General features: G+C 40.6%; 1 long non-coding RNA gene across 1 annotated transcript in view; it reads right to left on the bottom strand.

The window, feature by feature from the left end:
* Positions 1-5,537, bottom strand: part of LOC122700506 — a 99,080-nt gene extending 93,543 nt beyond the window's left edge. The window contains exon 1 of the long non-coding RNA XR_006342786.1: positions 5,450-5,537. This is a non-coding gene — a long non-coding RNA (uncharacterized LOC122700506). The remainder of the gene's footprint in view (positions 1-5,449) is intronic.
* Positions 5,538-23,864: the final 18,327 nt, after the last annotated feature.

Genomic DNA, 23,864 nt, shown 5'->3' with positions numbered 1-23,864 from the left:
AGGCAGATGCTTTTACTGTCTGAGCTACCAGGGAAGTCCAATAGTAATAGAAATATGTGCTAAGTCACTTCAAGCGGGTCTGACTTTTTGTGTCGGGCTCCTCTGCCCATGGGATGTCCCAGGCAAGAATACTGCAGTGGTTTGCCATTTACAGGGCACAATAAATGCAATATGCTTGAATCAACCCAAAACCATGCCTCCCCCTGACCCCCGGGTCTATGGAAAAAATGGTCTTCCATGGAACTAGTCTCTGGTGCCAAAAAGACTGGGGACCATTGTTTTCAAGGAAAGAGAAGTGCAGTAGTTCTTGAGCATATGAGATTGAGAATTGCTACAAGTTCCAAGTGGCCCAGAAAGTCACAAACATACCCACCCAAATTCTTTCATCCCTTGATTTTGCTCTGTTGTTCTGTTTTTGGGGTTTTTTTTTTCCATACATCTGGCTGGGTTTCTCAGATGGCCCTTCTTATTTGCCCTGTTCCTAGAGCTCCCCTAGCCTCGGCCTACAAATGCTTGGGTTTTATAGTGCCATTAGCCCCAAGATGTTTGGAAGTTTCTGTTGCTCTGACCTGAACACTGTGATCCTGAGATGGAGCAGCAATTTCCAGATTCCTCACATACTAGAAGAATCCAAGTGGATAGTTTTTTACCTAACAACAGAGTTCAGCTCAGGCAAGTCTGCAGAATGGGGTGATAAGACTCTCCCTGTGGTCTCTATAAAGCTGAGAAGAAAAGTGGAGCCTTCTCTGGTTGTACAGGAGGCAATAATTCCACAGGGTCAGTTCTCTGGAAGCTCAGGTGGTAAAGAATCCATCTGCAATGCTGGAGACCTGGGTTCAGTCCCTGGGTTTGGAAGATCCCTGGAGAAGAAAATGGCAACCCACTCCAGTATTGTTACCTGGAAAGTCCCATGGGCAGAGAAGCCTGGTGGCAACAGTCCATGGGATCGCAAAGAGTCAGACACGACTGAGCAAGTAACACTTCCCATTAAGAGCATCAGATTTAAAGTCAGAGAAATCAAATTCAAATCGTGGCTCTGTCACTCACCAGCTTTTTTGTTTTTCCTTAGGCAGCCTCAATTTCTTCAAAACAACAGTACTCATCCCACAGTTTTGTTGGGAACGTTCAATGAGATAATGGATAGAAAGTATCTAGTTCAATATCTGTTCACAGTAAAAACTCAACTAAGGATTAGCTATTAAAAAGAGTAACTTCATTGAAAGCTGCTAAGAGAATAGATCTTAAAATTCCCATCACAAGAAAAAAAATCTATAATTATGTATGATGATGGATGTTAACTAGACTTATTGTGATCCTCTCATAATACATACAAACATCAAATCATTATGTTGTACACACGAAACTAACATAATGGTGTATGTCAATTATATTTCAATTTTTAATTAGTTTAAAAAATTATTGCTGTTAATGAAAAACAGTCCAGGTTTTCTGAGAATTCAGAGCCTAGATAATAAAACCTGCTGACCTAACATATGCCTAGTGATTTCATTCTTGAATATGCACTACAGAAATTGTAGGACGCAGTACCAGCACATGGCCACTCAAACCTCTGCTAAATGCAAGATAAATACTTATCAGCCCCTCACTATGCACAGGGGAAGAACCAGAGCTTCCGTGTGCTCAAGGAAAATGGAAGCTGATACATACAAGGTATATGAGAAAGGAATTTCACAAGGTCAATTGTCAGCTATTCCAGAGAACAGAAAGGAACCAAGATCAGTCAGTGGAGCCAAATAATCAGGACCAGAGACATCAGACAAAACTGTTAAGAAAAGCAAGGTTTTATTCATCCATTACTCTCCTTTTTGGTATATTAGAATGAATCCTTCCAATTAGGAACCTAATGTTTCATGTTGCCTTTAATGCCTAGGGTCTCCAAGTAAGCTAAATTTCTCTCTCAAGTACTCTTATGTACTCTGAATATTTAGGAAACATACCCCCTGCTCAAAAACTTTCACATGTTCCTTTGAAACAAGTATTCTCTTTCCACTAATCCAAAAAACTAATTTATTTAAAAGTATTATGAAAGAATAGAGGTTTCCTTCACTACCATTTTTATCAAATCTGCATTTTTATATGCTCTTAACTATGCCAAGACAAGCATTAAGTCTACTCCCAAGAGTAACTAAGACATGGTGTGGAGCAGCCAGGACTGGAATTAAAGTTCAGTTATGAACTGTAAGGTGCTCCATAAACAAGACAAGGGATGAGCATTACTGTCTAGGCACTTTTTCTTAAACCAAGGCAGGAAGGTGATTCTTTGCAATTCTACAAACTGTAGCCTGCCAGGCTCCCCTATCCATGGCGATTCTCCAGACAAGATTACTGGAATGGGTTGCCATGCCCTTCTCCGGGGGATCTTTTTGACCCAGCAATCAAACCCATGTCTTATGGTTCCTGAATTGGCAGGCAGGTTCTTCTACAGCTAGCATTACCTGGGAAGTCCCTACTAAGGTGATACCCCTTCCTGTATAGGCAAAGCCTCCTTCTTCCTTCCTCCTTCCTCCCACCTCAATCTCTCAGCCAGGCTAAGCCCCAGGCAAATAAGAGACTGCAAGGATGGCAACGGTGGCATAATATGCAGATCTTTCTGTGGAGAGAATTCATGGCCCACAGAAAAAGACACTTTTAAAATCACCTCTGTCTGGTGCTCTCAAAATATACAAATGTCTATGAAAAGATATCAGAGAATTTTGTTTTGAATTTACATTTGAGCTCCTGGAATGCATTTATTTCTTTATCATGTCATCTGGATCTTCTCACACCCTTGAAATCTAAATAGGATTACCTCAAAATCCCTATTCTGCAGTGTGGGGGAAGCTCTACAGCTAAGAGACCTGTAATTTCCTCAATACTCAATTGCCTCTTTCTCCCTGACTCCCATGTCCGGGGGACCATCTCTGTTTTCCACTGAAGAAACTCCAAAGTGAAGTTCAATCGTTCCTTGGGCTTCCTCCAATGATCTACCCACAGAGAGCTAGGGATGAACAACGAGGATTTTTCAGAACATTTCAGAAAAAAAGACAGCACATACCCTCCAGTGAGCTACATTAGAAACCACATTAAATGACCCCTATCTGACTGTCCATTAGATGGATCCAAGCTTCCCATGACCTTTCTACCACTCATAACTAATGCCCAAACATTGTTATGCCCAACGTTGTTTGTGGCAGTTGTGCTGCTATTGTAATCAAGTGATTTAATTCAATATAAACAAACAGACAAAATGTAAGTATGAAAACACAGTTTTCATTTCTATCAAAACTAAGTTAAGGAATCTCCAATACTGTTCTCCATAGTGGCTATATCAATTTATATTCCCACCAACAATGTAGGCGGGCTCCTTTTTCTCCACACCCTCTCCAGCATTTACTGTTTGTAGATTTTTTGATGATGATCATTCTGACGGTGTGAGATGATACCTCATTGTAGCTTCGATTTCAATTTCTCTAATAATGAGTGATGTTTAGCATCTTTTCATGTTTTTCTTGGCTATCTGCATGTGTTCTTTGGAGAAACATCTGTTTAGGTCTTCCACCCACTTTTTGAGTGGGTTGTTTGTTTTTCTGGTATTGAGCTGCATAAGCTCCTTATATATTTTGGAGATTCATTCTTTGTCAGTTGTTTCCTTTGCAATTATTTTCTCTCACTCTGCAGGCTGTCTTTTCATCTTGTTTATAGTTTCCTTTACTGTACAAAATACGGAGTTCAACCCATAGTCTGTGACAACCTAGAGGGGTGGCACGGGGTGGGGGTAGGGAGGAGTCTCAAGAGGGAGGGAATATATGTATACTTATGTCTGATTCACGTTGCTGTATGGCAGAAGCCAACACAGCATTGTTAAGCAATTATCCTCAAATTAAAAATAAATTTTTTTTTTAAATAAATTTTTAAAAAACTAAGTTAAATGTTTTGTATAGGCTTGATAAAGGTGTTCTTATAGAGAAATTATTGTCAGGTTCAATCTTTGAGAAAAAAGATCACTATAAGACAGGGAATAGTAGTAAACCTCTGGAAGGACTCCATGCTGAGATTACTTCCCAAGTTTCTTTTAAGTTGATAAGACACAATTTTTTTAAAAATGGAATTCACAGATGATGCATTTGGCGTGCCTGGCGCAAGAAAAGCAAGGAACTCCAAAAGCAGCCACTTGGCCAGAAAACAAAGACCTTGGCCAGACATCAAATGATGACTCACTGAATATATTATGTGTCTTAAGTTAAAATAAAATGTATAAATGTGTTTTTTAATGATACCCTGATTCAACTATTTTTTAATTAACTGTGTGACTGTTCCTGTTATATCAGATTAGAGAACTCCTGCCAGTCTTTAAAATTCACAGTTCACAGGGATATTTTCAAAGTTCTGAGTGTCCCCTTACCTAGTCCTTTTTCTACCCAATACCCAGCTGCCCCTATAATTTCAAATATCCTCCCCCATCATGGTTCGTGTTCTTAAATTGTCTTTTTTTGGGGAACATGAACGTGTTAGTTGCTCAGTTGTGTCTGACTCTTTGCAGACCCATGGACTATGGCCTGCCAGTTTCCTCATCCACAGGATTTCCCAGGCAAGAATATTGGAGTGGGTTGCCATTTCCTTCTCCAGGAGATCTTCCAAACCCAGGGACCAAACCTGCGTCTCCTGCATTGACAAGGAGATTCTTTACCACTGAACCACCTGGGAAACAATTATACACATGACAAGATAACAAACCACTCTTCAAAGACAATGGTAAGAAAACCAACCGGAAGAGATATTTGTGACAAATATAAGAAATAAAAATAGAAAATTAGCAAAAGACATGAACAGACATTTCACATAAAGGGAAACAATGAATAGCAATAAACATACAAGATGTTCAGTCTTATAAGTAATAAGAAAACAATGTATTAATTTCAATAAGATATGATTTCACATCTTAGGCAAAAACTAGTAAGTCTGACAATAGCAAGCATTGCAGGGGTGGAATTCCCACACATTGCTGGTGGAACAGCAACTTCTATAAACATCTGAGAAAACACTGAGCATAAAGTAGAAAACACATCTATTCTCCAATCCAACAGTTCCATTCTTAAATGTACACAGTAGAGAAACACTTGTCTTTTTGTACTAGGAAGACATGTGTGAAAATGTTGACAGCATTGTCTATAACAGGAAAATAAAAACAAAACTTGAAACAACCCAAATGCCCCCTCAAAAGTATCATGGATTAAATAGGTTGAAATATATTTATCCACTGGAACACTGGTTAACAGTGAAAATGAAGGGCACACAGGTGTCATCAAAGATTGAAGATGTTCTACTTCTCAGGCTGGATGGTGGGTATGTGGTTGTTTATTTATCATCACTCTTTACACTGTCCATCTTGCTATATTCAGCCATTTATGTGCATATTTCACTATATTTTCTAAAAGAGTAAAAAACTCACAAGTCCTGCAAAGAAAAAGGATCAAGAGCCAGGTGAGCATATGCCTCTTTCATATCTTCTGTGTGATACCTCCCAATTCTGATGGGACCATAACCTGCTTCATCCCTACAATGAAACAGTAAATAAGTAACTTGAATCAATTCATTCAATATTGGCCATCAAAATACATCAGTGTGACCTCAACGTGGATTTAGACTAAAGCCTTGGATTAACTAAGTGGATGAATCTCAACAGAGAGACCACCTCAGTTTTTTTGCTATATACACATATGTACTAGTTTTCATTCTATTGATCAATGTTCTAGTGTACCAAAAATTCATTTTCAGAGTGACTAGAGGGCCACGGCTCCCTCAATACCTATTTCCTGAATCTCCTCAAAAGATCTTCATGATTTTTGCCAAAAGAATAAGGAAAGAACTTTTTAGTCTGAATGATTTTTCAGAGCCTGTATTCTTAACCAGGAATTCAGGGATAGGGTTCAAACATTCAAGAAATTCCTGAAAATATATATAAAACATTGCATTCATGTGGATGTGTATGTGTTTTAAAGGAAGAGTGGTTGTAACCACCATTTGAGTTTCAAATATGACCTTCTAAAAAGCAGCCAGATTGCTCTCTTAATGGGGTGACTAATCATACCTAAGTCCCAATTTTAGATTGAAAGTTATATTATTAGGTCCTGGGAAATCCTTCAGGCCTAAGAAGACCAGGGTTGTCGTTTACTCTAATATAGGGTTTCTGGATAAAATTAAGAATGTTCAATTAAATTTGAATTTCAGACAAACAATGAATTTTTTAGTATAAGTATGTCCTGAGAATTATTTGTTGGTATCTGAAATTCAGATTTAACCGGGCATCCTAAGTTTTTATTTGCAAAGTCTGGCAACCCTACCCTAATAAAACAATTAATAATAATAGTATAAATAGGAAGAGTAGTAACAATAGCAGTAACTAACAATCACTGAGTATTTCTTTCATGTCAGGCATAATGTCTTACTCTATTCTAACCATATCACAGGAGGTTAGGATTATCACCATTTCCATTTTATGGATGCAGTAATTAAAGATTAAAAAGATGAAATAGCTTGCCCAATATCACATAATTAGTCAATGGAAAAATCAAATTCAAATTCAAGATCCATGTTCTCTGAATGGGTGAAGGGAGAAGTCTGTATCTACAGATGCCAAAGGTAGCAGAGTTTGCCATCTGAATTCCCCACCATAACCACCCCCTCTAATCTTCGTAATCAGTAACTTACCTCTGGGCTCTGAACCCTTGACAGGCTGTGCATGGGAGGCTAACAGATTAGAAGCATTAGCACCATGACTTGACAAGCATCCTGTTTCTCAAACTCTGCTCTAACTCCCCCACTTTTCTCATAGGCTTTATCAGCAAGACTGTCCCTGAAGTCTTTCAGCCCACAAGAGTTGACAGAGGCTTAGAACATCAGCTGAAAATTCATTTGCCTCCTTGAACTGCTTCCTGTTCCCCCAATCTATTAGTAAGCGTGCATGGACAAGTCATGTCCAACTTTTTGCAGCCCCATGGACTGTAGCCCGTCAGTCTTCTCTGTCCTGTCCAAATAGTCTTTGGGTTAGAATATGATAGTTCATGGAGACAACTGACTGTCTAGATTTGCCTGGAACTGAGAAACTGCCAAGGAAGCAGACTTTCAGTGCTAAAGATGGGACAATCCCAATAAAACCAGGAAAGCTGGTCACCTATCTGTTTGGCAGATGAATCACACACTTGCATTAATGTTATCTCACTTAATTTTCAGCAGAACCCTGGGATAGGGACATTTTACAGACAAGGAGATGGAACTGCAGAGATATTCAATAATTGCTCAAGTGTTCAGACTGCCTGAGTCTGAACCATGAATTGGACCCTGAGTCATTTCATCAAACTTTTCTAGTATCCCAAATCCTTTATCTATAAAAACAAAAATAATATTATAACCTGCTAGCCCATTCTACGAAGATTATATGAGATAACACATTTAAAACACACAGCCCAATGCCTGGTGCTTAATAAGTGCTCACTGCTGGAAGCTATCATATTAATAACTGCATTTTATTGCTAAAAAAATGAGGTATGGAGACAGTTCTGTCTATCTGCATCAATCTCTAAGGTTGGAATATCTCCAAAATGTCCTTCTTTCCCTTTACAGCAAGTTATTCAACTCTCATCAGTTTTTTCCTAAATATTTTTAAAAGTCACATTTTTTGCTTTTGCTATCTCTTGTGAGTTCCACATTCTGATCACAAACTGTGCCTACTCTGGAGTCCTTTTATTCAATCTATATTCTGCTGTATCTTTCACAAGCTCAAAGGGAGTAAAGATCAGTCAGGATCTCCGTAGTGAACAAATTCTCTAAGACCCTGCCCTGAGTGACTTGGTGAGCACAGAGACCACCTATTCTGCTTCCCTCACCTCTGAGTTATACATCATTGCATGTGCTCAATAAATATTTACTGAGTTCATGAATTAATCAATCAATATCACTTCCTCCATTATCAGCCATGCTTGCCACTCTGTATCTAGAATAAACCCTTCCATTCTGCAAGTCTTTTTTTTACTCCCCATCTTACAATTGCTAATTTTCTAAAATGTTCAGTTAGACCAAGTTATTCACCAACCCAGTCACAAGAAGAAAATTGTTCATACTAAGTAAGAGTCAAGGGATGAATGAAGGTAGGGTAGAAGGAATAACAAACCAAAAGTCAGAAGAACTGAAAAGCCAGATTTGCCAAGCATCAGCTCTGTGTCTTGGGAGGAAAAGAAAGGCATGAGAATATTTGTGTAGCTCTTGCTACAGGCCAACTCTGGACTAAACACATTCTAAAGATTTTTTCTGTTTAATTCCCCTGCCAAGAAGCTATTTCTGTTCTGTTTTTAAGAGTAAAGAAACTAAAACTCAGGGAATTTAAGCATTTTTACCCAAGTTACATCTAGTAGTAAACTCAAGATCTGAACCCAGGTCTACTGACTACACAATACAGATTCTTCTCATTTCTCCTATCACCATCAAGCTGCTTTCTTAAAATAAGTGATTGCAATAGAAAATTGTTTCATTCAATCCATCTCTAGTTTATGGGCCCAAAACACTTCCCTTGAGTCAGATTTTGTTATCTATTTAAAACTTAGTTTTCCTCGGGGAAAAAGAAGGAGGTTGAAGTAGACAATGCCTTTCACATTTTAAATCCTGTGACTTGGTGCCAATGCACTGAAATTCACTCTGAAAAAGAGGCTACTAGTTGGAACACTCAGAAGAAGTCTGTCTGTGTGTTCAAGCATTCCTCCTTCTAGCGTTATCAATCTGCCATATTAATATGTTAAGTTTGAGAGAAGAAATATGTAATAATGATTCCCTATATCTTTCAAGTAAGGGGATTCAGGTAGCACCAAGATACTAGAGGATGATGCATGATTGCATTGACTTTGAGTGTGTCATGGCAGAAGAACAAGAAATGGGTTCTTTCACCACAGCTCCTTAACATGTTCATTCCAAATAGTCCAAGAAAAAGAAAGCTCTCCTTTCCATTTTCTTCTGGTGTTGGCATTGTTCAATATATAAACCATATTGGTGACCTACTCCATGCTTCCAGGAGCCCATCAAAAAGTGATAACCCTGATGCCTCAGAGCTGGGTACATTTGCTGCTCTCAGAATCGCCACTCAGCTTGGAAGAGTTGGCTGACTTGAATAGATGGGACCAAACAAATGTTCCAATTGGCTTTTTCAGAATCTTGACTAATTGAACCATCTGCTGGAGGATAAAAACCATGTCATTTGGGCATGGCAATTTTAAATATGCTGCCAGCATGTGCAGTACAAAGAAGAATTGGTGGCATGTTGGTGATGGCTACAGGAGAACTTAGCACATCTGAGAACCAATCCTGAAATAGAACCTCCTTGGGCTCCGAAATCACTGCAGATGGTGACTGCAGCCATGAAATTAAAAGACGATTACTCCTTGGAAGGAAAGTTATGACCAACCTAGATAGCATATTAAAAAACAGAGACATTGCTTTGCTAACAAAGGTCCATCTGGTCAAGGTTATGGTTTTTCCAGTGGTCATGTATGGATGTGAGAGTTGGGCTGTGAAGAAAGCTGAGCGCAGAAAAATTGATGCTTTTGAACTGTGGTGTTGGAGAAGACTCTTGAGAGTCCCTTGGACTGCAAGGAGATCCAACCAGTCCATCCTAAAGGAGATCAGTCCTGCGAGTTCATTGGAAGGACTGATGCTGAAGCTGAAACTCACCAGTACTTTGGCCACCCCATGCGAAGAGTTGACTCATTGGAAAAGACCCTGATTCTGGGAGGGATTGGGGGCAGGAGGAGGAGGGGACGACAGAGGATGAGATGGCTGGATGGCATCACCGACTTGATGGGCATGAGTTGAGTAAACTCCGGAAGTTGGTGATGGACAGGGAGGCCTGGCGTGCTGTGACTCATGGGGTTGCAAAGAGTCAGACACGACTGAGCAACTGAACTGAACTGAACTGAAATGCAAAATAAAGAGCATCCTTTTTCCCTCCATGACCCCTGCTCCAATCCATAAAACCAAATATATGCTTACATATATTTGCCCAAATAAGGACATTCCTAGTTTTGTCTTCCCCTTCTGTTACTAAGTCTAACACAACAAAATGGAAGTCACCCCTATGGCTCAGTTTGCAGGGCTCATTAAAGCCCTCCTGACTTATCCTCCATCCTACCTATTCACCTCAAAAATGTATTAAACTCTGGCTTTGTCACAGTGGCTGATATTTCCATTATATCCTCCCTTCATATCAAATCTCTCTAAGATGTGGAAACATAGTGTGATAGGTGAGACTCCTTAGACTCAGATCTTGGGAGGAGGGTTCACGGGCAAGCGATTTGTTAAAGAAATGCTCCCAGAAGAAATCCCAAGAGAAAGGCAGGATGAGGAGAGGGCCAAGAAGGCTAAGCCAAGGTTTGCTTTCTGGCAAGTCTGAATGAAGAGTACATTCATCCCAATCCCACAGGGAATTCTGGAATGTAAGTCACATACCTCAGAATTTGCCTCAATTTGAGACAAGAAAGTTGGGCTTTCACACTCCCACACAAATCAGCTGTTGGCCAAGAGCAGCCCTGGGCAAATAAACCCCAGGTACTTCTATCACTCTGAGAATTTGGGTGAAGCCACCCCTATAGAACAAGAGTGTCCCTCAAAGACACAAAATCACAAGGACAGGTCATAAAAAAAAGCACCAGAGGAAGTTATATGAAAAGGGTCTAAGAGGATCTGACAGAGCATGAAAGCATCTGCTACATGCATGAAGCTTTTCTCAGCCTTCAGTGGTTTAGGGCAAAATGGCTACCTTAGAAGAGGACAAGATCCAGGAGGGAGGGTGGAGATGACAAGAAAGTTAAGTGACAGGATACTACTGGGTAAAATGAAGTAGGGCTCTATGAGGGGGCAGGGTTGCAGTCAAAAACATTGGGAGCCAAAGGAGAAGACTAAGTAAGGGAGGGAGGCGGAAGGACAAGGTGCATCCCGATAACATTCGTACGTCTGTGGAAACAGCTACTGAGCAGTGCAAAGGAGGGAGAAAAAACCAGAGGGAAGGGCACTAGACCAAAATGGGGGTCTAGTTCGACCCCAGCAACCTCACTGGGCTCTGGACAAGCCATTTTCCCTCTCATCATCTCAGCTTTATCTTTGGTAAAATGAAGGTTGACCAGATTCAGTCCAGTCACTCAGTCGTATCCGACCCTTTTGAGACCCCATGGACTGCAGCACACCAGGCTCCCCTGTCCATCACCAACTCCCGGAGCTTACTCAAACTCATGTCCATCAAGTCGGTGATGCCATCCAACCATTTCACCCTCTGTCATCCCCTTCTCCTGCCTTCAATCTTTCCCAGCATCAGGGTCTTTTCCAATGAGTCAGTTCTTCGCATCAGGTGGCCAAAGTATTGGAGTTTCAGCTTTAGCATCAGTCCTTCCAATGAATATTCAGGACTGATTTCCTTTTGGTTTGACTGGTTGGATCTTCTTGCAGTCCAAGAGACTCTCAAGAGTCTTCTCCAACACCACAGTTCAAAAGCATCAATTCTTCAGCGCTCTGCTTTCTTTATAGTCCCACTCTCACATCCATACATGACTACTGGGAAAACCATAGCTTTGACTAGAAGGACGTTTGTTGGCAAAGTGATGTCTCTGCTTTTGGATACACTATATAGGTTGGTCATAGCTTTTCTTCCAAGGAGCAAGCATCTTTTAATTTCATGTTTGCAGTCACCATCTGCAGTTGACCAGATTAGGACTTTCCAAAGCCTACTGCAAGAAACACTAGAGTTTAATGAGCTATTGATAGGTGTTTGTGGCAAAGGGTTCTGCAGACAGAAAGTTTAGAGAGCACTGCAGTTTCCTCTTGAAAGTCCCCATTAACAAACTAAAAGCCCTGCCTTTAAAAACTTAACAGCTAAACTGTCATTTGCTTGACCATAAGACTCTTCTGGTCCAGATATCTAGACTTTTCTGTCAGAACACTAATGTTTGGGAAATCAAGTTTCCTTCTTGCTCAAGTGTTGATTCTATTATTTCACAATTTAACAATTCTTGCACTTAGAAATTAGGTGAAATAAAAATGTGTCCAGTGAGGGAGACTCATGGCTATCAAAAGGCAACCAAGAAACTCAGTGATAACATTTACAACTACCAGGTATCAAGCAGTTAACCTATGCCAAACACTGCAGCAAGCACTTTGTAAATACCGTTCGACTTGATTTCCATAGGGACCTTGATGAGTATTTTTATCTTCACTTTTCATATGATTTAACTGAGACTCAGATAGGTTCATTAAGTTGCCTTGGTCTCATAGTAAAGTTTAAAGCCAGGTGCGAAGCCTTAGCAGCCCAGTGTTTGTCATTATCCAACTCTGTGGGGGGTCTTTGTTTCACATCCTTCTCAAGTCATTTTTCATGTGTGAGAATCTTTGTCTTTTTGACACTTCACCTTTGATACATCATCCATAAAATGAGGCTAACTGTCCTGGTCAACATGTATATTTGGAAGCTTTCACAAAAATAATTATAAACTGTTTTTCAAATAAAAAATGTTCTAAAATAATTTGAAGCTAATGTTGAAGACAAAAAAATAAAATTCCACTCATAACTGTATGACTTATGAGAAAATTGCTTCAATGAATCAACGAGAGGAATTATGTCAACATGATGAAGAAGCAATAATGCTATTTTAAGATGAAATCAGAGCAAGTTTTACTGAGAGTCTGTTATGTTTTCTCTCACCATTCCAGTAGGCTACTTTGTTCCAAGGTCTAAGAGACTCTTCCTTACCACTGTCATATCATTATTGCTTCTAGATTTGTCCTTTGCTACTCCTCCACCTATCCAAAGCTTTAAGACTCTGTTTAGATCCTAATTCTTCTGTAATGTTCATACTCTCTCCTGTGTAACCTGTGGTCAGTACTACCCACTGATGCCAAAGACTAACCCCACCTGTATTGATCTGACCTGCCCAAACAGACAGTAAGTGCCTATCTGGGTTCAATCAGCCTGCTATAACAAAAATACCATAGACTGGGTAACCTAAACAACAAATATTTGTTTTTCACAGTTAGAGAGGCTGGGAAGTCCAAGATCAAAATGCCCACAGATTTGGTGTCTGGTAAGAGCCCACTTCAGAGAAGGCAATGGCATGCCACTCCAGTACTCTTGCCTGGAAAATCCCACGGATGGAGGAGCCTGGTAAGCTGCAGTCCATGGGGTCGGACACAACTGAGCGACTTCACTTTCACTTTTCAATTTCATGCATTGCAGAAGGTAATGGCAACCCACTCCAATGTTCTTGCCTTGAGAATCCCAGGGACAGGGGAGCCTCGTGGGCTGCCATCTATGGGGTCGCACAGAGTCGGACACGACTGAAGCAACTTAGCAGCAGCAGCGGCAGCAGCAGAAAGAGCCCACTTCCTAGTTCATAGACAGTTGTCTTCTCTCTGTGTCCTCACAAGGCTCTCTGTGGTCTCTTTTGAAAGAAAGAAAGAAAGTGAAGTCGCTCAGTCGTGTCTGACTCTTTGCGACCCCATGGACTGTAGCCTTCCAGGCTCCTCGGTTCCTTGGAATTTTCCAGGCAAGAGTACTGAAGTGGGTTGCCATTTCCTTCTCCAGGGCATCTTCCCGACCCAGGGATCAATCCTGGGTCTCCCACATTGCAGGCAGACACTTTACCATCTGAGCCACCAGGGAAGCAGGGCATTAATACCATTCACGAAGATTCCACTCTTAAAACCTAGTCATCTCCCAGAGTCCCACCTTCAACTACCATCACACTGGGGATTAGATTTCAACATATGAATGTGTGGGGGACACACGCACTCAGTCTATGGCAGTGATTCAAAGGAAAGAAGTATGCATTACATGTGCCTTGCATCACTCAAGCTCTGGATACTATCCCAGAACTGGACACTAAAGAACAAAAATTTGAGTAAGTTTTTGTTTTTGTCTTCTTGAGGATGGGACATGTCTGTTTTAACCATTTCATCCTCAGAATCTAGCAAAGTCCAGCAAACAATTTTTTTTAAAAAATTTTGTTAGATAAATGAAAGAATAATTAAGTAGGAAATCTTCAGCTGACAATAATAATGGCAATAATGACATTTATTGAGTATTTGCCATATGGCAGGCACCATGCTCAGCACCTGTATTATATTTACAGTGTCATTTGAACTTTACAACAAACTATAATGTCAGTGCTTTTATTAAGGCTCCTTTAGAGATGAAGACACTGAGGCACTGACAGCTTGAATGACCGGTTCTAAGTCACAAAGAAATTAAGGATTTAAGCCTAGTCAGTCTAATTCCATGGCCCAAGCTCTGAAAGATGAAGCTAATATCAACATCTGGACATTCCAACCACCTTCATAATGTTCCTGATGATGAAAAGGATCCAGAAAGAAATCAGATTATTCGGGTGATCTAAGGTACAAACCACAGGACTAAACTCTCATAAATTGACCCTCAGTGCAATTCTCTAGTCAATATGTTGCTTCCTGATATACTGATAGGCAAGAGACCAAGAAGAAATTAAGAAAATCATCATGCCCCTGGAGCAACAAACAGGCGGGGTGTGATACCAATGCTGCACGGAGCTTCTACCAGAAGGACTGATCCATTTATTCACACAAGAAACTTTTCTTGAGTACTTATGTGAGAAATGTATGAGTATTAGAAATACTCTAATGAATAAGATAGTCGACATACCTACCCTCATGAAGCTTCAATTCTGATGGAAGAAACCACACATAATTCAGTAAGCCAACCCAGATAATGTAAGACAGTGACAAATACTAAGAGAGTAATAAAAGGGTAATAAAATAAATGATAGTGGAATGAGATGGAGACTACTCTAGAAAGAGCAGATAGGGAAAGCCTTTCTCAGAGAGTGTCACTGGAACAGAGACTTAAATTAAGGAGGGAATATTCATACAAAAACCTGAAAGACATTAAATAATCTGATTTTTGTCTTTTAAAAATCACTACAGCTGTTACGTGGAGAGTGAACTGTTATTGAACAAGTATGGAAATGGACAATTTAAGGGGTCAAAGACCAAGAAGAATGGTCATGACTTTGATTCGGGTAGCAGCACTGGAAATGATAAGCAGAAGACTTAAGGAAGCACTGGAAAGGGAGGGAAAGGATGTCCCCTGGTATGCCACCCTGGGAGCTGCATTTAGGGAAGACAGTTATGGGATCCAAAAACTACTTTTTAAAATCCCTATCTTCTTCCCTTAACCTGCCATTTCAGAAAATAATGTTAACAAACATTGAAAGTCAATATCCAAATGTGCCAACAGCATAAAGCACTCTGAACTCTTGTACTACCAATTTTATCCTTTTCAGAGTCCAAGTCCAAATTCCTCCAGGACAGGAGTCCATATACTTTTCCTGCAAATGGCCAGAGAGTATTTTCAGCTTTGCAGGTACAGTGTCTATTGCAACCACTCAACTTTTAGAAAGCAAAAACTGCCAGAAATATGTAAGCAAATGGGCGTCACTGTGTCCTCCCCCAAAATTTTACGGACAATAAGATTTTAATTTCACATAATTTTCCATGCCATAAAATATTCTTATTTTGATTTTTTTCAACCAGTTTACAAATGCAAAAACCATTTTCAGCCCATAGAATATAGAAAAAGAGGTAGTGTTTGGTCCAAGGGCCACAGCAGAGAGATCCCTGCTCTAAAAGGATGCTGGCTAGAAGAGCAGGATCTCTAACAGCTCCCTCCCTGTTTATTTTCTTATATAGCATCACTCCTATGGGCCCAATATAGGTCATACTGCATATCTTACATACAAGCATAAGCCAGATTTTATACTCCCCTCCATGGTGTCCCCCTCGGGACTCAAGGGTCTAATAGCCAGAGTGAGCTCATTTCGCCAACAATCCCCACTTTCCATAATGGAATTTAATTATTTGGCCTAAGAAGCATTAAAGTTTCACTATACAGAAAGAGTCAAATAAATAAATAATAAAGGGGCACATTTTGATAGCACCTGCCTCAAAGATCTTAAAGACACTGTCATGCCTGCTTTAATATTTTATGGTGTAGAAATGTGACTGTTACCAGGTCATAAAAATATACTGCTTTTTATACCAGGTCAAAATCTAGGGCCAGTAGTCCTGTTTTGCAGCAGGATGCAGAAAGCCAGCCAGGAAAGAGGATAGAGTTACCCCTTTTGAAATCTGAAGAGAGCTATTTAAAGATGATGGGCCAGATAAATTGCATATTGGATATTTTTTTCTCTCCTTCTGCATCTCAAAACAGGTTTCAGAGTCTGCTAGCAGCTGGGGCAACATTCATTATTTACCACTGCAAAGCCAAGAATCTCAGCCTCTGACCCTCCATTGTTGCTTAGGCATATTCTGGGAAGGGCCAAGAGGCAGGCAGGTGTTTCCTGGAGCCAGTAACACATGGTTTCTATACAGACACTCTAAATTCTCAAGTTGAAACTGACACTAGCAATAATCTACCCCAACATCCTACATCCTGGAAGAAAGGCTCTTGCTGCATTGTCACTGGCTGAAGACAGTCCCATCATGGGTTTAGAGAATCTGTCCCCACCCTGAGCTGCCTTTGTCATCACTGGAGAGAGAACTGGTTGTTGTTTAATTTTCACAAAAATCCTGGGAAATAAGGATTCTTATGTCCACTGGTTTTTTAATGTGCTCAAAAGCAATATAGCTGGGCTTCCTTGGTGGTCTAGTGGTTAAGAATACATACCTGCCAATTCAGGGGACACAGATTTGATCCCTGGTCCAGGGAGATCCCACGTAACAGAGGACAACTAAGTCCATGTGTCACAACCACTGAGTCAGAGCCCTAGAGCCCACGAGCCACAACTACCAAGCACACGTGCAATAACTACTGGAGCCCATGCTCCACAACAAGAAAATCACTGTAATGAGAAGCCTATGCATCACAATGAAGAGTAGCCCCTGTTCGCAGCCATCTTGAGAAAGCCCATGCGCAGCAACAAAGACCCAGTGCAGCCTTAAAATAAATAAATCTTAAAAAGAAAAAAAGTAATACAGCTAATAAGTGTCAGGACTAGAGTTTCAGCCTCAGTTTTTATTGGCTTAAAGAAACTGCAATCAGCCCTTTCATCCTCCTCACCTCCCACCTCTCAAAACACTTCCGTACCCAAAGAAAATGACAATTTCCAAGACTGAGACGAAAAAGAACATGAGAGAGCGGGGCGGGGGTGGGGGGAGTAGCAGTTCCACAGCTAGAGTTAGGTACTAAAAAAGCTAATAACTGATGTACAAGCAAACAAATGCAGAGAAAGGTTTTTGGCACCACAAAACAGAGATTAATTAATACTAGATTACAATGGAATTCCTATAGAACTATACTTGATCCGGACCCCAGAATAACAAAGGAATTCAACATGATTAATGCGTTGAATAGCAAGGGACGTCAGAATGATTTACCTCTTACTACTAAAAGGGCTGCCAGATTGCTTTAAAAAGCTTTGCCTGACCCAGGATATTGGTATCTCCAGTGCAATCAGCAATCTGGGTTTACTCATTTGACAGGAGCACTGATTCTTTCCCAATATAGCTTTGTTTTACATACCTTCTTTTCCCCCTTTATCCTCCTTGCCCCAATCTCTTTCCCAGTTTGCAATAATTCTGAAATCCTCAACAAGCCCAGCTAGGTAACCTGGGCGTTCAGAAGAACTAGCTTCGGGTGAAGGGCACTACGGGCAAAACCAGCCCAGTCACGAGTCCCAGCAAAAGCAGCTGCTGCACTGGCTCTGAAGGGGCCCCTTTACTTTGTCTTCTCATTTCTCCTCTTTGGGAACATCTCTGCTGGCGAGTCATTTGTGGCTATAGGTGTTTAAAGCATTTATGTGAGGAGAAAGACAGATTGATGCCTTTAGCACAGCCTGCCTGCTCTGGTCTAAGGAGAGGTCAGGAGGATGACAAGAACACTAAAGCTTAAGACGACAGAGTTGGCGCCAACATGCATTTAAGCAGAGACTGAGAGTCCAGAATTCCTGGACATCATAAAGAATCTATTATCATTGTGGTCACTTTCAGCAAGACTGATTTCATTACCATCTGTCTTCATCCACTGCTGCTTGGTGAATAAATATTAAATATGGAACTTTTCCTGGATTCAAGTCACTGAGGCTGAGAGGGAAGCAGTTATGTAACCATGTGATCTCTATACACCTCATAGCCATAGATGAGGTGAGGGGGTCAGTGCAGCGGGCGGGGGCAGGGGGTGGGCGCGTTGGGGGAAGGAGACGCTACAGAGTGAGATAAGATCATTAGCTCTACTGAGTTGAAAATAAGAGTTCAGTTCTCGGTTGAGTAATAATTCTCTTTTCAAGGTGGGCAATATTTAAGCAATCATCTCTTGAAAATTGGTCATTACCACCAGCTAATAACTGATTTGTTAGTTAATAGCCCAAGGTGAAGCCAAGGGCAGCAAATGCTCTGGCATACCATTCTCTGATGGCAGGATTAACAGGTTCCAAGGGCATTATTGCTATTATGAACCATGTTCACTGATTTATAACAACAGTAATATGTTTTATTAAAAAAAAAAAAGTGGATGCAATGTCCTGGAAAAAATCATCACTGTCTGGCGCTTTGAAGTTGAATAGCTATTATGCCACATCCAAGAAAGATCCCCTCTGGTTCAGCAATAGGCATCCCCAATGTCTATAGGTTGGTCCTGGATGACTTGCACAGTATGGGATTAGAGAACCCAGAGAAACGTCACTCAGAAGGGCCCAGGCTGTAGCTTTAATTACAAAAACATTGTTCACTTCTTCCTTTAAACATGTTACAGCTGTATATTTTTTTAATTTGCCAGTATAAGGTCTTAAAGAACAAACAATGGCACCTCTTAGAATTGATATTAACCTAGGCAAAAGACAGGACTCTTTCATTTCCAACTTCTGAATTTCTGTTTCTTTTTGAATATTTAATAAAGTTTGGTCAAAAAATATCTTATAATTGCCCACCGGGAAATCCTGAGGCTCAGAATGAGAGTTGATATACTGGTGAGACAAACCACAGCACAATATCACTGAGTCCAAGGCAGAAAAGCTACTATGGAAGGACAAGGATTGGGGGTCCCACTGGGAGCTGCCCAGAGAGGCTTCCAGCTGAATGATCACCACTTCCATTCTTGAAGTCAAAGCTTTCCTAGAGCGACTGGAATCATCTCCCTTTTACTACTTGTGAGAGCCCTTTTCTCCCTTCTTCCTTAAGGGCATAACCCTAATTTTATACTTCAAAGAAGATAGGGCTCCTCTCCAATTAATCTAAGCTAGCGGTGGTAATTCCAATTCCCTTCCAATGATTAGTTTAAGAATAGGCATGTGACCCAGTTCAAGCCAATAAGACTAAAGGGAGATCTGTAGAAGGATTTCTGAGAAAGGATTTTTTGGCTCCTGAAATCAAATGTACAAGATGACAGAAGTCCATTTTCCTCCCTCAGCATGGCTGGTGAGAAGGTGATGTCTTGAACTATTGCAACCTTGTTGGGATCACAAAAAAGATGTCAACCCAATAAACAAATATTCCGAGGATGGCAAAACAGAAAGACGGAAGTGACCAAGAATTTCATTTGGTTGAGCCTCCAAATGAACCAACTCTTTAACTTTCCTGTCTTCAAACTTTTTATTATTTGATATCATAAAATATACCCAATTGTTTACAGCACATTTCATTGGTTTTCTTTTTCCTTGCAGCTGACAACATTCGATCTAACACACTCTTCAAGTCTACCTCAAGAAACATGGATAAGAAAAGGTTCACAGAGAAGGAAGTGAGGACAAAGTCATCACAGAAGTTTAAATGCAAGGTTTAGGAAACCCAGAGAACATTTAAGTGAGTTCCATCTGAACGAATGATTCCTTGTAGCCTAAAGATTAGGTAGGGTCTTTTCCATGGCAAATGCCAAAGGATTGTGTGTGTTAGCCAGAAAAATAAACACTTATCTATGCCAAATCCCTCAAAAAAAGAAAAAAAAAAATCAGAGTGCAGCTAGTGAAAATCACCTCACATACTCGATGAAAATTGAGTTAGGAGCAATGTGTTATGATCAATCTCGACTCTCAGATTCACTAAATTTGGCTTTCAGGAAAATCTATTTGAGGGGGGAAAGCATTTAGTGAAGGTGGTTGCTTGGCTGTCTCAGGGTGAAGGAAAAAAAAAAGATGAGGCTTCATAACTGATTGTTTCACGAAATAAATATTTACTCACTGCCTGTCATGTGTAAGTACTGTTGTCAGGACAACAGAATAGCTGAAGATGCCTCTGTCTTCAAGGAGCTCACAGTCTGTAGATTCCTAATGAAAGGTGATTGTGGGTTTCTTGAAGAGGTTAATGTAAAAATAGAAGCTTCAATCATTAGTTAAGTGAGAAAGATTCATGCATGTAGTTGCCAAACACAAAACTGCAAAACACACCATTGACTGGCTCCCAACCATTATGTGTCTGTGCGCTTACTCGCTCAGTCATGTCTGACTCTTTGCGATCCCATGGACTGTAGCCCACCAGGCTCCTCTATCCACAGGGATTCTCCAGACAAGAATACTGGAGTGGGTTGCCATGTCCTCCTCCAGGGGATCTTCCCAACCCAGGAATCGAACCCAGGTCTCCCACATTTGTAGGCAGATTCTTTACCATCTGAGCCACCAGGGAAGCCCATGAATACTGGAGTGGGTAGCCTATCCCTTCCCCAGGGGATCTTCCTGACCCAGGAATCAAACTAGGGTCTACTGACTTGCAGGCAGATTCTTTACCAGCTGAACTACCAGGGAAGCAAGCCCCCCTCCCCAACCAATATATGTGCCTGAAATCAGCAGCTCTATGTTAAGGGAATAAGTTGTTACTTTTATTTTAGCTGAGACAGAGGTTTTCCACTAGCTAAAGCTTGATTTTTGAACTTCTAAAGCTGTCCAAGTTGGAGAACGCCAGAGGATGAGGAAAAAGATGAGGAAGAATATTTGGCTATGGCATAAAGACTATTCTGGAAAAGCTTCTTACATGGTAATTTTTTCTGATTCACCATTTTTTGATTGAGTTATTAGTGAACCAATGCCATCAGTTAGTCTTAGGCCTGACCCAAAACAGAAATTTAAATATCTTTGAATTTCTTCAGTAAAGGGTATGATCAATTTAAGAATAGAGAAAATATATATCTTACTTATCCCATCTAAAAGAAAAAGGAACTCTTCCTTGCTATTAGTAACAGAAAAGTTAATAGTTCACCTCTAATCTGTAACAAAACCCAAAAGATTTATGAATAGTGTTCTGAACTTTATTTTTTTTACTAAGACAAACCTGATGATGGGGACAAAGTTTGTCTGCCTACTTCCTTCCTATTCTCAATCTCCACCATCCTGTTTACAGAGCCCTCCTTGCTCTTTTTGCAACCCTCCCGGGCACTCAGCAGTCCCTGAATTGTAGTCTCCAAATCAGACCTTCCTTGCTTTCATAAGCACCCTTCATTCTCCCCACGCTCCCCACCCACTCTGCCTCATCAAAAATTCATTTAACCAGGGTGTCATCCCTTTAATATAAGAATCTGGGAAGCAAGATGCTCTTAGTGGGTATGGATTGGTTAATCTGGTACATCCTAGATAAACTAGATGCATTTTTTACATAAACCTTCCAAGATAATATTCTAGCCCTCTAGTTAAGGATTCTAATAATGAGGATTTTTAAGTACCCTGGGAAACTTGAGAAGGGAGTTGAGGTCTACTCCTAAAAGCATACCGGCAAGTCATTGGAATTTACTTAGGACTGGTCATCTCTTGAACGGGTACATAATCTGCCTACCAGTACAGGAGATGCAGGAGATGCAGGTTTAATCCCTGTGTTGGGAAAATCCTCTGGAGAAGGAAATGGCAACCCCCTCCAGTATTCTTGCCTGGAAAACCCCATGGACAGAGGAGCCTGGTGGGTTACAGTTCATGGGGCACAAAGAGTCGGATACAACTGTGCAACTGAGCATACGCACATGCACATTTCCTGAGTTCATCCAAACAGTCACCTGAGATGCTTCTATGAAACAACTCACATGTTAACAGTCCTGTTCCAGAAGATTCCGTACCCACCTGATGTTGGCTACAAGCTGAGGACTGTGACACTTCTAAAAAGCCCTCTTCAGTTGAGTCTAGACATTCATTTCCGTTAAGGAAGCAAGAAGATGCTCTGCTTAACAATGACAACCTTCCACTGTATATTGAACAGGTGGACTAACCATAGTAACAAAAACATCAAAATCCCAAAGTCTTAAAATAGTGAAGTGTTGTTACACATAAAATTTGAGCAGCACTCCTACAACAGACAATTCAGAAACCCAGGATCCTTCTATCTGGGGTTCTGTCATCTGTAATCCATAGCTGACAAAGCTCCCTGGGCTTCACCTCTGAGCCAGGGACACACAGAAGGAACACAGAATCAAGAGAGATCTTGGGACCAGGCTTGGAAATGACATTACTTTAAACCATATGCCATTGGCCAGAACTCAGTCACATGCCCACCAAACTGCAGAGGAGGCTGGATAATGTAGTTTAGCTGTGTGCATGGTAACAAAGTAACAGTATAGAAAGCAGTATCTGCCACACCCCACAACTTAAAGGACTGATAACTACACTCCATACAGGCCTATTACTGACCCACAGCTGCAGATGACTGCATCTGACCAGAGTGGAGTTGTCTTTAACAGCTTTTCCTATGGGTTTCTGTTTCTGAGACTTCACAAAGATTCTTTGCTTGACCCAACTTTATTCAGGTTCCTGAACCTTCTCCAAGGCCCATGGGTACTTCCTTGAAAAATCTAGTTTTAGCAAGAGCACTAAGTTAGTTTAATCAGAAGCCTCACCTGTGATATCTGATCACCTTCAATATTGGATCAAGTTCCTCATATTCCGCGGTCCCTCAGGTGATGTCTGATCACCCTGGCCTGTCTTCAGCAAGAATCATATTAGATCAGTTTAGCCAAAACCACTCTTATCCCTGGTGTTTCCTCTTATCATTTTCCACCCACTGACCCCTACCCTGTTCCTTTGCTATCAATTCCCATTTGCCCAATTTGTATTCTAAGTTGAGTCCAATGTCTCTCCCCAGTTGTAAAATACTGTTTCAGTGGTCCCTATACTGTCACAATGGTCCTGAATAAAGTCTGCCTGACTATCTTTAGATGATCTAAATAGATATTTCTCCAAAGAAGACATCCAAATGGACAAAAAGCACGTGAAAAAATGTTCAACATTGTTAATTATTAGAGAAATGCAAATCAAAACTACACCGAGGTATCACTTCACACCAGTCAGAATGGCCATCATCAAAAAATGTACAAACAATAAATGCTGGAGAGGGTGTGTAGAAAGGGAACCCTCCTACACTGTTGGTGGGAATATACATTGGTACAACCACTACAGAGAACAGTATGGAGTTTCCCTAAAAAAACTAAAAATAGAACTACCATATTATTTAACAATCCCATTCCTGGGCATATATCCAGAGAAAACCATAATTTGAAAAGACATTAATACATGCACCCCAATGTTCATTGCAGCACTACTCACTTATATCCAAGACATGAAAGCAACCTAAATGTCCACAGACAGAGGAATGGATAAAGAAGATGTGGCACATGGAAAATTACTTAACCATAGAAAAAGAATGAAACAATGCCATTTACAAGAATATGGATGGACCTAGAGATTATTATACTAAGTGACTTAAGTCAGAGAAAGATAAATATCATATGATATCACTTATATGTGGAATCTAAAAAGATGATACAAATTAACTTGTTTACAGAATGGAAACAGACTCACAGACTTCAAAAACAAATTTACAGCTACCAAAGGAGAAAGGTAGGGGAA

Source organism: Cervus elaphus, chromosome 9, assembly GCF_910594005.1.
Source record: "Cervus elaphus chromosome 9, mCerEla1.1, whole genome shotgun sequence".
Taxonomy (NCBI): domain Eukaryota; kingdom Metazoa; phylum Chordata; class Mammalia; order Artiodactyla; family Cervidae; genus Cervus; species Cervus elaphus.
The sequence above is the reverse complement of the archived record's forward strand: the minus strand, read 5'-3'. Positions and strand labels throughout refer to the sequence as shown.